Source organism: Mus caroli, unplaced genomic scaffold, assembly GCF_978045245.1.
Source record: "Mus caroli unplaced genomic scaffold, Mus_caroli_1 scaffold_2, whole genome shotgun sequence".
Taxonomy (NCBI): Eukaryota; Metazoa; Chordata; class Mammalia; order Rodentia; family Muridae; genus Mus; species Mus caroli.
The window spans coordinates 56,623,927-56,639,602 of NW_028227257.1; the positions used below are offsets into that span (position 1 = coordinate 56,623,927).

General features: G+C 36.2%; 1 pseudogene; it reads right to left on the reverse strand.

Annotated features, from left to right (window-relative positions):
* Positions 1–6,287: 6,287 nt before the first annotated feature.
* LOC110287623 (60 kDa heat shock protein, mitochondrial pseudogene) lies at positions 6,288–8,299 on the reverse strand (annotated as a pseudogene).
* Positions 8,300–15,676: the final 7,377 nt, after the last annotated feature.

Here is a 15,676-nt window from a genome sequence, read left to right on the forward strand (position 1 = left end):
TGGAAATTGGGAGTTTCATTTTCTATTTCTATGGTGCCTAAAGGTATTGAATATATTTTTATGATTATTAGCAATCTAAACTTCATCTTTGAGAGCCATCTATTTATTTCACTGGAGCCTACTTATTGATTTGATTGTTTTGGGTTCTTTAATATTCTATATCCTCTTTGCTTTGATGTCACCACAGCAATATGGGTGTGTAAAAACAAAGTCAAAATGTAGTGAAAGTGTCAGAAGCTGAGGAATAACCATAGATATATTTAACATGTCCCCATCCATCCTTGATTCTAAAACACCCAGAGTGGGCCTCAAACATCTACTGCCCATGGAAATCTTGGTTTATAACAAAACAAATGGTGGTGCCCAGTTTTCCTGTAAGAGAAAGAGTATCACATGATGCACACAGGGTAATGTGGATGTCAGTCTGGAATAGCATGATTAGAAGACTTCTGAATCAGACTTCACTTGTCTTTCTCTTTTGTCTTGCCATTCTGTCACATAACAATCAACTCTTTTTACCTAAAAAAGTATACTACCAGTATAAATAAGCTTCCTTAGTGGCAGGTTTGTTCTGTGAATCAATACTGTTGTCATTACCTCTGAGAAGGAAACCCTGATGTCCCTACACTTTGTGAAAATGAAACCACAGCCTCTTTTGTTGATGGAGAAACAGATAATTTTTTCACTATTGAAGGAATTTTGTTGAAAGTTATGGAATGGTAGACATGCATCAAGAAGAATAAGCAAAGCCATCAAGAGATAAACATGTAAGAAATAGAAAGCCCTCCATTATGGATGCTTCTAGAAGCTCTAGATCAGTGGTTCTCAACCACAAATCTAGACCATTAGTGCTGGAACTGTTGAATACAGTTCCTAATATTGTGGTTATCTCTAACCATAAAATTATTTTTGTTGTCACTTCAAAACTGTAATTTTCCTAGTTATGAATCATTTAAATATCGGATTTAAGGGATATATGGTATGTGACCCCAGTGAAGAGTTGTTCTGCCTCCCCAAAGTCATGATAACACACCGGTTGAGAATCACTGCTGTAAATAAACTGAAAAGGGAAAGTCTGAGATCAATGAAAAAATTAAATGGCTCTCTCCAGAGGCACATGAACAGTCTGTAGGTATCTAAGTGTGTCCTGAAAGAGAATCTTCTCTTTAGCAGACATAGAGCTCAAGATGTGAAAAGTCAAACCCAGTGTCTCCTTATAAAATTAGCTGACCTACAGCAAATGTTCAAGTTCCATCCTTGGGAGTTTCCAAGGTTAAATAGGGTGCTGATCTGATCGGTAAGGAGTGGAATTCTTCAGCTTGGGACAGAGATCTATGATACACCCTTAATAAGGATGTGGACTTAGAATCCTCAGATCTTGAAGGGTTTATGGAACCTGAGGAAGTAGTCTCTATCCTTATCAGATACATACCCACCCACTACAGTACTGCCCTCTTTAACCTTGCCTGAGGGAATTAAAACTGCACGGGCTACCAGACAATGACCTTCTCTGAGGGAGATGTCAGTCAAGAAGATGCTGATGTCCCTCTACATCTATAAGCAGAATCAAGGCTAAGCAGAGAGAAAGTAGAGACCAGGAGAAGCTGCACTTCAACAGGAGCTTAATAGCATTACTAATTCATTCAAGCCAAAGTCTGAGGAATGTGTATGAGCATGGATCATAAGGATGTGAGATAATGGTAGAAGGAACATAAAGCATACAGAAGGCTAAGGGGAGAAAAGGGAAGGGTGAATGATATAGTTATATTATCCTGTCAAAAATAAAATAAATAATTAAGAAAAATACTTTATCAGGTTAAGTTTATCAATAGAAGCCCTCTGAGTTGAGACTAAGTTTAATATGGAAGCTTGCATGGTTTAAAGAAAAAAGAAGAGGTGTCAATGTTTGATTGATTGACTGAAGCATTTGTTAAAAGATGGCCTTCTAAAAAGGAGCTGGAGATGCCTGATATCCCTTGGCTTAGTGTTGATAAAGGGATTTTAAAGCTCAGGGAGATTTCAAAGCTGGAGCTGTCTTAAACCTATTTTTCACAATGAGAGGGCCCAGAAGACAGGCCCTTCAATGGTCCAAATGGTGAGAGGGATACCAGTCCATCTGAAGGACTTTGCTGTTGAAATCTCCTTGCATCAGACCTTAGGGTTGAAAGTGCTGCTGCACAATTGGATTAATTAAATGTGAAGGGTTTAATTGGGCCCTGGAGTGCCAGGGACCAGGTGGCAGCACTGAATCATTAAAGACAAAGTGAGCAGTCACCATAATGGTCAGTACAAGCAAAGTGATTTCTATAATGGCCTGACCTGTAATGGGAAGCACAGGCTACATGATTTTTATGGTGGTGTGATTCATGTGGATTTTTTTGTATTGGTCAATCAATCATGCCATTTCCAGGAATGAAATAGATGAGCGACCTACTACATTGTGGTTTGATCTGTACAAACAGAAAGATTTTTATAACAATAAAAAAAGACTACCTTAGATCACAGCAATATGACGTCATGGCCCATGCACCAATTTCCAGACTTGAGACAGTTTGCAGACCTAGAATCTTCTAAGAGCAGGAAAGCTGGGTTCCCCTGAGAGAATACTTTGCTAACATACTTAAGAGTTTTGCTGTTATCCTTTTCCTCTCCCTTCCCCAGAGGGAACCTATGGACTTTTTACTAGACTAAATATATATTGGAGAAAAGAGAATTTTTAAAGATCAGACTTTGTGGAGCCTGTTTGATAATGGCTGTGAACTGATGCTGATTTCAGGAGATCCCTAAAAGGATTGTGACTCTCTAATTAAAGTGGGGAGGGGCGTATGGAGTTCAGATGATCATTAGAGTTTTCAGTGAAGTCCAGTGGTCCAGTGGACTTTTTCTGTACTCATTCTGTGGATATTTATTTAGTTCCAGAATGTATAATTCGAATAGATATAACTAGAAATTGGCAGGATTCCCACATTTGTTCCCTGACCTATGGTATGAGGGCTATTATAAGAGTAAAGGCCAAATAGAAGTTATTAGTTACCTCTGCAAAACAAAATAGTGATTACAAAACAATATCTCATCCCTAGAGGAATTACAGAAATCAGAGCCACTATCAATGACTTCAAATACACAGGAATAGTAAATCTTACAACATCTCCCTTTAATTCTCCTCTTTGGCCTGTAAAGAGGACAAATGGATCATGGAGAATGACAGTTGACTTTTTGCAAACTTAGTCAAATTGCAACTCTGATTGAGGTCCCTGTATAAGAGGTAGCGTCCTTAATTGAGAAGATTAACACAACCCCTGATACAGGGTCTAGAGCTATTGATTCAGCAAATGCTTTATTTTTTGATATCTGTAAATAAGTACCACCAGAAGCAATTTGCTTTCAGTTGGCAAAGCCATCAGTATACAGTTTCACCATAAGAGTATCTTAACCCTCCAGTCTTGTGTTATAACTTTGTTTAAAGGGATCCTGACCATCTGTCTCTTCCACAAAAATATCACACTGGTTTACTATATTAATGATATGCAGAAAGAACCAAGTGAGCAGGAGGCAGAAATCACTTTAGATGTATTGGTAACACAGATCTCCATCTAGGAATTGGAAATAAATCCAAAGGAAATTGAAGAACATCATATCTTGGTGACATTTCAGAGCCCTGTGGTATTTATGGGGCATACAGTGATTTTTCTTTCTAAGGATAAGTTACTGCACCTGTCTCCCCTCACCAGCAAAAGTGAAGCACAATACTTAATGGGCTTATTTGAATTTTGGAGGGAAACACAGTTCTCACTTGGGTATTTTATTTTAGCACATAAACCAAGTAACCCAGAAAGCTGCTAGCTATGAGTGGGGTCTGGAAGAAAAGGCTCTTGAATGCATTCAGGTTTCTGTGCAGGTTGCTCTGCCATTTGGAAATGATTCAGCAGACCTGATTTTACTTCAGGTATTAGTTATCAGGTAGGGCTGTTGCCTGGAACCTTGGGCAACCTCTTAGAGGTAAATCACAAGAGAAGACCCATGAAATTTTGGAGCAAATTTCTAGCATCAACTATCTGGAGACAATGTTTTTAGAATTGTCTTGTGGGTCGAAACTGCAAAGAGTGATCTGAAAGTTAGCCTAGAAATATTATTGGGACAGAAGCTGAGATCTGGCAAAATGTGACATTGACCATCTTATAAAAAGCTATTCTGCATTATAATGTCCAAGAAGTTATAATTACATTTCTTACAAATTGGATAATTATTTCCCTCAATATCTTCGTAATATAAATGTGATTAGTGTCTACATTCCAAGTGTTTAAATTCCAAAGATGGATCAAGAGGTTTGCCTGAGATCAAAGTATAGGAAGAGGCAGAGTTGATACATAAATCCATTAATCATGACTTGTTAGAATGTTCTAGAATGACAGAATGAAGATGATGAAGAATGAGATTATAGCATGTGGACTTTACTCACTTGCCTTTGTGGAATTTTGGTTTGACTAGTTGGCATTTTCTATATCTATTTTAGAAATCATTTAATTTTAAAAGGTATGTTACATATTATATTTTATTAAGTTGTATATATTTAACCATCTATGCATCTCAAGAATAAAGTCAATACAACCAAAGCGAATGATCTTTACAGTGTGCTCTTAAATCTGATTTCTAAGTATTTTGTTATCAGTATTTTTATCTATGTTCATTGTGGGGACTACTCTTTACTCACTCATAATTTTCTTTGAGGATTTAATTTTATTTGGTTTTAGTATGAGATAATAATGGCTTTGATATCAGAATTTAGTGCCATTCCTTCACTTCCTATCTTACAGAAGAGTTTGAAAAGCATTGGTGCTAATTCTTTCCTTCTTTCTTTTTCCTTTTCTTTTCTTTTCTTTTCTTTTCTTTTCTTTTCTTTTCTTTTCTTTTCTTTTCTTTTCTGAAATCCTAGTAGAACTGATCAGTGAAGTCAATGTTGTCACAAAATCATTTTTATTTGGGGATTCTTGTATGTTTTATAGTTACGACATCAATATTTTTGTTTGCTATAGACATATTTAGACTATTTGTCTTGACTTGGTAGATCATATGTATATAAAAATAATCTATCCTTTAAAATATCAATTTCATAGACTATAAGTTTTTTAACATATGTTTAATACTGTTCTTAATTTCACTGTTGTGTGTTACAATGTCTTTTATTTTACATCTTTAACTTTTAAAACTTGGGTGTTTGCTCTCTTTCTTTTGATGTTTGATAGGCGTTGTTGGCCTTGCTTTTTTTTTTTTTTTTTAAAGAAATAAATCTTTGTTTCATTAATTTATTTTGGTAAGGGTTTTTATGTGTATGTATCCATTTCTGCCTCAATCTTGATTATATTTTCTAATTACTAACTTAGAGATTAGTTTCTTCTTGTTTTATTTCAAAGCCCTATTGTTATTGTTTGCTTATTTTAGATTTCTGTAAATTTTTAGATGTTCATTTTTATACTCATAGACTTCATCCTTAATTCTGTTTTATTTTATTGTACTACATGGGATTTTCTGTATTTTCATTGACATCCAATTGCAATGACCCATTCCTCATTCCACAGTGTGTTTTGCATTTCCATTATTTTGTATATGTTAGGTATCTTCTGATTTGTAAATAAGTTTATTTTGATTATTTTAAACATCCAAGTTAAATTGAAACTGCTATATAAATTTATTAAATGCTTGAAATAATTTAATATCAGCACTTTTTACCAGTTTCAGGAATAAAAATTTTAAAAATCATTCATTTTATAATCAAACTGCAAAGAGGCTGAACCTCTTTCTTCCTTTTCAATTTTGTTTGTCTGTTTTGCTTTGTTTTTATAGGCACTCAAGTCTAACTAATCTCTTTGCAAGGCTAACCTTCAGTTGCCTGCTAGAGCCTAGAGACTAGTGCTTTGATGCGACTATTTTCAAGACAAGGAAAGTAAAATTATTTTGAAAATTCATCTCTCATTCATCTTCTCATTCCAGGAATGTTTGCATTCAACAGTTCCCCCACAAGGTTAATATTTAAATTCATCTACATTTTCCCAATGATATTTCATCCAATATGAAATATCAACACTAACTGGGTATCCTATAGGAGATAGAATATCTTTAAAGTAATTTGGAGAATCTTGAGGGTTCAGCTTGACTTATAGACTTGATGAAGAAAAGATGAAGGAGGAAAGGAAAAAATGAAGATCTTATACAGGTTTTCCAGGAAGAATATTAAGATAGTGCTCATATGATGACTTTCACAATCAGCTTCTTTCTATTTTTTTTTCAGGAATGTACAAATGTCTTTATTCAAAAATACAAAATAAATTATCTGTAGGCATGGACAATGACAGCAGTAAACCATTATATATTGTCAAAGGAAACCAGTAACTGATGGTTACAGTGATCAGCCAGCCTTCTCCAGTCATTTTCTCCAGGTGACTTACTTCTCTGAAGTTATTGGTGAGGAACCTGCCTTGAGCTTCCTGTCACAGTTCATTGATAAGGGCAAAACACTACTCTAGGAGTTAGAACATGCCACCTCCCATACCCCCTCCCATTCCACCCATTGCTCCCATTCCAGGGTCGTTCTCTTCTTTAGGAATTTCTGTCACTACAGCTTCGGCTGTAGTTAGCAAGGAGGCCACTCCAGCAGCATCCAGTAAGGCAGTTCTTACAACCTTTGTTGGATCAATGATCCCTTTTTCCACCATGTTCACAAAATCTCCAAGCATGGCGTCATAACCAACTTCTGAGGAACTCTGCAGAATTCTCAACTATCAAAGATCCTTCAACACCTGCATTCTTAGCAATCGTCATTGCAGGAATTTTAAGTGCTCTTTTAATAATTTCTATACCTATTTTCTGGTCTTCATTAGCAGGCTTTAATGAATCCAAGGCTGGGATGCACCGAAGCAGAGCACAGCCCCCTCCTAGAACAATGCCTTCTTCAACAGCTGCTCTTGTAGCATTGAGGGCGTCAGTAACTCTGTCTTTTTTCTCATTCACTTCAACATCACTTGTTCCTCCAACCTTCAACACAGCTACTCCATCTGAAAGCTTAGCAAGTCGCTCGTTCAGCTTTTCCTTTTCATATTTACTAGTTGTGATGTCTAGCTGCTCAGTGATTTCTTGAATACGTTTTTCAATGTGAGCTTTGTCACCTTTTCCTTTCAAAAGCATGGCATCATCTTTGGTGACAATGACCTCTTCCAACTTTTCCTAAGTCATGAGCTTGAACATCTTCAAGATTTAGATTCAACCCCTCTTCTCCAAACACCGCACCACCAGTAGCAATAGCCATATCTTTAAGCTGGTTCTTCCTATTGTCCCCAAATCCTGGAGCTTTGACTGCTACAACCTGAAGACCAACTTTTAGCCTGTTCAAAACCAGCGTGCTTAGAGCTTCTCCATCAACGTCTTCGGCGATTATGACCAATGGCTTCCGATGAGCATTAGCAATTTCAAGAGCAGGGACAATGGACTGAACACTGGAAATTTTCTTTTCACTCTTGACAAGACATAGGCATCTTGGAATTCACACTTTTGACCTTTTGATGTGTTATAAAATATGGGGAAATATATCCTCTATCAAACTTCTTGCCTTCAATAATTTCTAGCTCATCATTCAGGGTTTTTCCATCCTTCACTGTGATGACACCCTTTCTTCCAACCTTTTTCATTGCATCAGAAATGATGTTCCCAATGTCTTTGTCTCCATTTGCAGAAATTGTAGCAACCTGAGCAATTTCTTCAGGGGTTGTCACAGGTTTAGACTGTTTCTTAAGTTCAGCAATTACAGCATCAACAGCCAACATCACACCTCTCCGGATTTCCACTGGATTAGCCCCTTTGCTGATCTTCTCAAAGCCCTCCTTGGCAATAGATCGTGCCAGAACAGTGGCAGTGGTGGTGCCATCTCCAGCCTCTTCGTTTGTGTTATTGGCAACATCCTGAACAAGTTTAGCTCCAATATTTTTGTATTTATCCTTTAAATCAATTGACTTTGCAACAGTGACCCCATCTTTTGTTACTTTGGGACTTCCCCAACTCTGTTCAATAATCACAGTTCTTCCCTTTGGCCCCATTGTAACAGCTACAGCATCGGCTAAAAGGTCTACACCTTGAAGCATTAAGGCTCGAGCATCCGCACCAAATTTTACATCTTTGGCATAGGCCCGAGTGAGATGAGGAGCCAGTGCCCGGGACACTGGTCTCATCTGGCGAAGGACTGTGGGTAGTCGAAGCATTTCTGCGGGGCGGCGGCAGGAGAGCACGAGGCGAGGCAGGCCGTCTGCGGCGAGTGAGAGCTTCTTTCTATTGAAGGAGAAAAACTCATAGTGCCATGCATAAGCAGTGGCAGGGCCATTCACATGTTTCATACTCCAACAACATACTGGAGACCTCCAGGATTGCATATTATATTATAGAAAATTAATTTATACTCTTGGTCTATCAGGCTTTTAAATGATAGGAATAAGTAATAGTATCTTCTCTGATGTGATTCAAGATAAAAAACACAAGCCTGGACACTATAGCCACATAACTGTGTCAATAACCTTGACTCCTCAATAGCATGATTTCACTAATAGCATTGGCTCTACCTTCAGAGACTGTTGAAACTGATGTGAATTTTGATTGCATTGAATGTTGAAAAAATTCAACTCACTTTCTGGAAGACAAGCTCATTAGCCTCATAGTAGTTACTTTTTAGTAACTCAGTCTCATTCCCAAAGGTACCTTTAAAAAAACTGATTTAGTTTACATCCTCCTCAGTGCCCCTGCTCTAGGTCACTAACTCCCACAATCTTTCCTCCATCCTCCTCCCCTTCTCCTGTGAGCAAGAACGCCCCTGGATATCCTTCACCCTGGCACTTCCTTTCCCACGAAGGCCAGACAAGGCAGCCCTACTAGAACATATTCCACAGACAGTCAACAGGGTTTGGGACAGCCTCTGCTCCAATTATTTTGGACATGAAGACAGAGATGGACATCTGCTACAAATGTGTGGAGAGGCCTATGTCCATCCTGTCCATTTTCTTTGGATAGTAGTTCAGTCTCTGAGAACCCCAAGGGTCCAGATTAGTTGAATTTTTTGGTTTTCCTGTGGAATTTCTATCCCCATGGGGGCTGCAATCCTTCTTCCTGTTCTTCCATAAGAGTCCCAAAGCTTCTTCCACTGTTTGGTTGTGGGTGTCTGCATCTGTCTGTGTTTCTGAGTCTACTACTAGGTGAAGCCTCTCAGAGAACAGCCATGTTAAATTCCTGTTTGCAATCACAACAGAGAATCTGTAATAGAGTCAGGGATTGGTGCTTGCCCATGGGATGAGACTCAAGTTGGGCTGGTTATTGGTTAGCCATTCCTTCAGTTTCTGCTCCATCTCTAATCCCTGAATTTCTTAGTGACAGGATAAGGGTTAGGTCAAAATTTTTGTGGGTGGGTTGACCATAGGAAGCAATCAAAGACCCAGAAATAAACCTATGGACACTTGATTTTTGCTAAAGAAGCAAAAACCATCAATGAAAAAAAGAAAGCATCTTCAACAAATAAATGGTACTGGTTTAACTGGATGTCTACATGTAGAAGAATGAAAATATATCCATATTTATCCCCCTGCACAAAACTCAAGTCCAAGTGGATCAAAGACTTCAACATAAAACAGGATACACTAAATCTCTTAGAAGAGAAAGTGGGGAAAGCCCTTGAAAGCATTGGTACCAGAGATAACTTTAAACCATTTAGCAGACTCCACTACAATGGCTGCCATCCCTTCTTCATAATGTCTCTTGTTAGATGAGCAGTCCATCATTGTGCCAGGACAGCTGAGGAAGATCAACCCTGTAGATGGCATAGTGTTGTATTTTCTCATATTACATTATCTCACTGGATAAGACACAAACTTTTCCTCCTAGCACATGAATCTGATGTAAAGGTACCTGCAGTTGGTGTATATATAAATGATTCACAGGGTGATCTAGCCATTTCAACTAATTTTATCTGTGGTCTATAATATGGGTATCATTTACCCTTGCTAGAGAAGTTTTATGAGAAGAAAATCATTAGCCACACTAGTACAATAAAGCTTCAGATACAAGAAAAGCCTAAGGTGGTAGAATTGTGCCTTTTGCCAGCACTACCCAGCTTTGCTGCATAAGAATAAAAACCAGACCCTTCTATGGATGGTTCAGCAAAAGTTTCAACAATCAGCCTCCAACCTTATAGTGGCAGCACATGAAACAAAAACAGTCAAGTTTATCATGCTAGTATCCATAGCTGAGGAACTAGTCATCTTAATTTTTCAGAGTTATTAGAGACATATTAAACTTTGGACCAGGCTTTATTACCATGATCACTGGGCTAGTCTCATTTTCTATAAAACCTGATATGACTAGTTTGTAAAATAGCAACCCTAAGCCCTTAATTTTCACAAGATTTAAGACAGAAATAGTATCATCAGAGTTGAACCCATTACTCAAATTGTTGAAATGGAATAAAGTAAGATATTGTAATATTATGGAGAATTAGTTGAGAGTTCATCAAAATTCTTAGGCTATTGCTCAGTAAAGTCTCCTGCTGCTTTACAGGATTATTGGCCTAGCATTTCCTGGTGCTCCTATTACCAAAAATAACAACAACAAAAAATCAGACAGATGAGAAATGTGGAGTTTTATGTAAAATGAGATTATTTTTCAAAACAAATTCTCTTCTCATACTAATTCTAATTCTTGGATCATTAGTTCATAACCTCTATTAACATATAGCTGGTAATTAAGTCACTAAGAACCTAAAGGAGGAGAATAAGCAAGGAAAATGTAGGTCAGAAATTGTTTCTGGACTTCTGTGTCTTAAGGGAATTCTCAGTGAAGTGCTCTGTGAGTCTCTGTGAGTAGCCCTCATCCTAAGCCTAATCAGCATCACTAACCCTGTAAACCCATCTGTCCCTGGGAGGAATGGCTTTATATCTACTTGGAAGACTGAGCACATTTTATTGCTGCCAAGTTTCCCCTATGATATTTCAAAGATATCATTTACCACCTTCTTGTTGCTTTTGCAGGATTTTATGCTACCATAAACATGAACTTGGGACAAAAGAACTTGTTTAGATAAAGTTCAGCCCTCTGGAGCTAAATCTGGAGTGCTATTACAAAACACCATAAATAATGTCATTTTATCCTTGAGCTTCAAGAAGGGGGTGTGGTGGTAGGCATGCTTGAGTGGCAGCTCAATCTCTTCTCATCAGTGTATCAGTTTCCTGTGGGTGAACCCAGGGGCAAGGCAGAAAAATCATTGTAGAGAAGAAATAGGTCTCAAATCTAACTGGAGGTATTGAAGTATAGATAGAGCTCACCCAATCACCATTTTAAAAAAAATAATTATGCTAAATAGAAAGAGAACTCAGGACAGAAGTATACATAACAGAAGAAAGAACAACACACTGTCTTAAAGAAAACCTAGTGGAAAAGTGAGCAAATCTAAGGAAAATAGGAATGTAAGGCTCATTACCTTGAGGCAGGAGATTTTATAAATTTAGGGATCATTACCTTAAAGAGGAGAAATGAATGAAGAAAGATGTGATTGGTTACACCGAGACAATGATAAACTGTTCAATGAAACTATGCCCCACACGCCTGCCAGATTTTACTAACATTAATTGCAGATATGTGTAGAGGCTCAGGTTGGGTAAGGGGTTATGTTGACATTAATTTTCTTCTCTTCTGAATCTTTGAGTTGATCAATAGTAGCCAACTGAAGTTACAATATATATTTCAAACCATCAGCTAGAATTTTTTGAGATCTTTTTAAAGTTCTAACTCATTCAAAAGATAGACATAACAAATATCAGAGAATAAAAATACTGGGTATCTCCAATTAGTTGAGTTTGTAATCTAATCCAGTAATTGTCCAAAGCATGTAATATTTATCTTAAGGTATAAGATATGTTTCTGTGTCTATGTATCCATTCATATATACAAATATTGACAAGTCCTATACTTTCCCACATCAGAAATAAGAGGATGGTGATGTATAAGTTACATTATAAAGAGGGAAATGATTTTCTACAGAGCAGTGAACCAATTAGTACTCTCTCTTGTCAGTAACAAATGTTCCACAATGCTATATGCTAGAGTAAGTATATAACTAATCCTGGTGTTATTTGGAAATAGGATACTCTATAAAAGTAAATTAGCATCAGAGACTGTCAGACTTCCAGCTTAATTTCTCCTTTCTCAAGATTTCTAAAGCTTATTTTTTGTGGGAAGATTCTGTTTTGTTAGATTTGTGTTTGTACCTGCTACATGCCAAAAACTATGCCAATAATCAAAATAGTATAATATTGGCATTATGAACAGTGGAACATAAAAGAGAACTCAGAAAGAAATTCATGCTTATATGTAAAATCAACTTCAACAAGGGATGCCAAGAGACAAAATAAAAGAAAGAAAAATCTCTTCAATAAACAGTGTAAGGAAAACTGTATGAACATATGAAAAAGAATAAACTTGAACTGTTTTTTATACCACATATAAAACTATAATCAAAACAGATTAGTAGGTAGAATCTACTAAGGTGCATGATTTTAATCTGTACCAGCCATGAAAGAAAACAGAGGACATAGAATCCTGACCAAGTGAGAGCTAAGTAAGAACCACCTGCTCAGATCCACTGTCAGTTCCTATAACCCAAACGGGAAGTTAGAGACTAAGACCTGCAACCATCTCCACTCACACATCTCCAGATTACTGGTAAATCATGAGAATTCTAACCAGCCATTTAAGAAGTCAAAGTCCCACAATTCACAACCCCATCATAACAACTAGCCTAATCACACACAGACCGTCTTACTCAACCTAGGTGTGCCATAAAGGCTCAACCAATGAACTAACTTCAAATGCACAGGTCTCATTTCAAAAACCCAAGTACTGGGAAAACAAACAAACAAACAAGTTTAAATGTTGCTTTACTAAGCTATCAATCCAAGAGTAATGGTCCCTAACTAGAAACATGTAGGAGAAATTCAAAATAATTCAAAAGAAAAATTACAAACATTCTCACAGACTTCAAAGACAGTAATATTCACATGAATGAAGTTATGGAAAATAGGGATAAACTCCTGAATAAATTTGAAGAGCACATAAGCACACAATTGAGTGAAATGAAGTTAAGTCAGGATATGAAAAAATTAATAAAGAAATAGGACTGGTAAAAAATGCAAAAGAAGAAGGAAATGAATGAACAAAATAATCAATAAGTCAACTGAAAAGTCCAGTTGAAGGTCATACCAATAACATTGATTATGTGAAGGTCAAAGTAACAGGATTTGAAGATAAGAAGAAGGATCATTTAATCAAAGAAAATGATAATTCTTTTTTTTTAAAAAAATGAATGAATGGAATGTGCAAGCTCTTTGAGATACTATAAATAGAAAAAAAATCTTTGATCTGTGAGCCTAGAAAACAGGGAAGAATTTCCAGTGAAAGGCATGATATATATCTTCAGTAAAATTATAGAGGAAAATTTACCAGTCTTTGAAACAAGAAGCTTATTCATGTATGAGCTACAAAAACCAAAAACAAAACAAAAACAAAAAACAAAAAACAAAAAACAAAAAACAAAAAACAAAAAACAAAAAACAAAAAACAAAAAACAAAAAACAAAAAACAGCGAAGAGACATGAACATATAGAATTGGGCTTGCCATATGATGGTCGAAACACTTAATATTTAACACAGCAACAAAAAAGCATACTAAATTATGCAAAAGGAAAAGTTGGTTTTCCAATGGAAAGTTTGAAAGTCAGAAGGACTTAGCTATATTTTCAGTTCTGAAAGACCATTACTGCCAATGCAAACTACTCTACTCTGCAATATCTGTTGCAATTCAAGGATTATGAAAGCTTTCTTTAATTAAAATAAAACAAAAATAAAAACAAGCTAAAGGAATGCATGACCACTAGGCCATTTCTACAGGAAATATTAGAAGAAATAATTAGAAGGAATACTATAGACTGAAAGCTGGTGTAAGGTCAGCTGTTGAGGAAAAATTATAAGGAAAGAGCATTCATTAAAATATTAAAATATCTCAAATTAATACATATTGCATATTGTTCAATAACAACTCTGAATATTAAAGATCTCATGTCCCCAGTAAAAAGACACAGACTAGTAGTTTAGATCAGAAAACAGGGCCACTCTTTTTATTGCTTCCAAGATACACATTTTACCATCACAAATGAATACTGATAAGCAAAGGTATTCCAAGAAAATGGAACCAGGAAGCAAACAGATGCTTCTACCCCAATCCTAGCCTAAAACAAAATATTTTTGAAACTAAAACTTATTGAAAGAGACAAAGAAGGCCTCTTCATGCTGACAAAGAGCACAACCCATCAAGAGGACATTGCAGTTTTAAACAAATCCAAATCCAGGCGTTCCTATAAAGAAAGAGTACAATATATAGTCACAGATTTGTACCAATACAATATTAGTGAGTGACAGTTTCCCACTTTCACCAGTATGATGGACCATCTAGACTAAAACTAGAGAAACATAAGTTAACTCCATAGAACAAATCGACTTAGATACTTATTCAAGTTTTTTTTCTTTTTACATTTTTAAAAATTATTTTTAATTTATGTGGCAAATGTTGTCCCCCTTCTCTGTCCCCCACCCAGAGTTCATCTCATTTCCCTCCCCTTTTCCTCTGAGAGGGTGCTCCCCCACCCACCCATCCCCATAACACACACACACACACACACATACACACACACACACACACACACATACACACCCTTAACACCCCAATGTACTCCTCCCAGCTTCCTCTTTTCCTGGGGCATCAACTCTCTACAGGATTAGAGTAGGTGTGACCTACTCTAAAATATGTCACAAACTCAAAGCAAAAATCAGTTAATACAGGAAAATTTAAGTAACATCTTGTAGTATTATTGGATCATAGAAAAGTGAATTGGCAAATAACAATAACACATAAAATGAAAATGCATAAACTCATTAAGATTAATCAATACACTACAGAACAATGACTAGGTCCCTGAAGAAATCAATAAGGACTCTGTAAGTTCCTATAATTGAGTGAAAATGAGACAGTCAGAATACATCCTTTTGAATACTGTGAAAGCAGCCCTGGGAGAAAAGTTTATAGCTGTAAGTGACTGCCTAGCAAAATTGGAGCTATCTTACATAAATAATTTATAATGTGCAGCAAGCCTTTAGACAATCATAAACAAACACAAAACATAGTAGACAAAAAAGCAATAATACTAACAACCAATCAAATAGGAGCAATGAAAACAATTTTAAAAAGAAGGGAAAGTAAAATTTGTTTTTTAAAGGTATATAAAATTAATGACTTCTTAGTCACGTTAGTCTAAAGAATGAGAGTAAAAAACTAAATTGGTATGATTAGAGTCAAAAAAGCAAATATCACAACAGATAAAAATTAAATCCATAAAATTAGAGATATGCCTTAAAAACCAATATGTCACCAGATAAGAAAGAAATGAATGAATTTAGGCAATACATTCAACAAACCCAAGACAAATCAAAATGCAATGAAAGATTTACACTGATCTACAACAGTTAGTTTGCAGCAGTAATTAAAGATATTCTGACTTAAAAAAAAAAAACAAATCAAAACAAAATGCCTAAGTCTAGATGAATT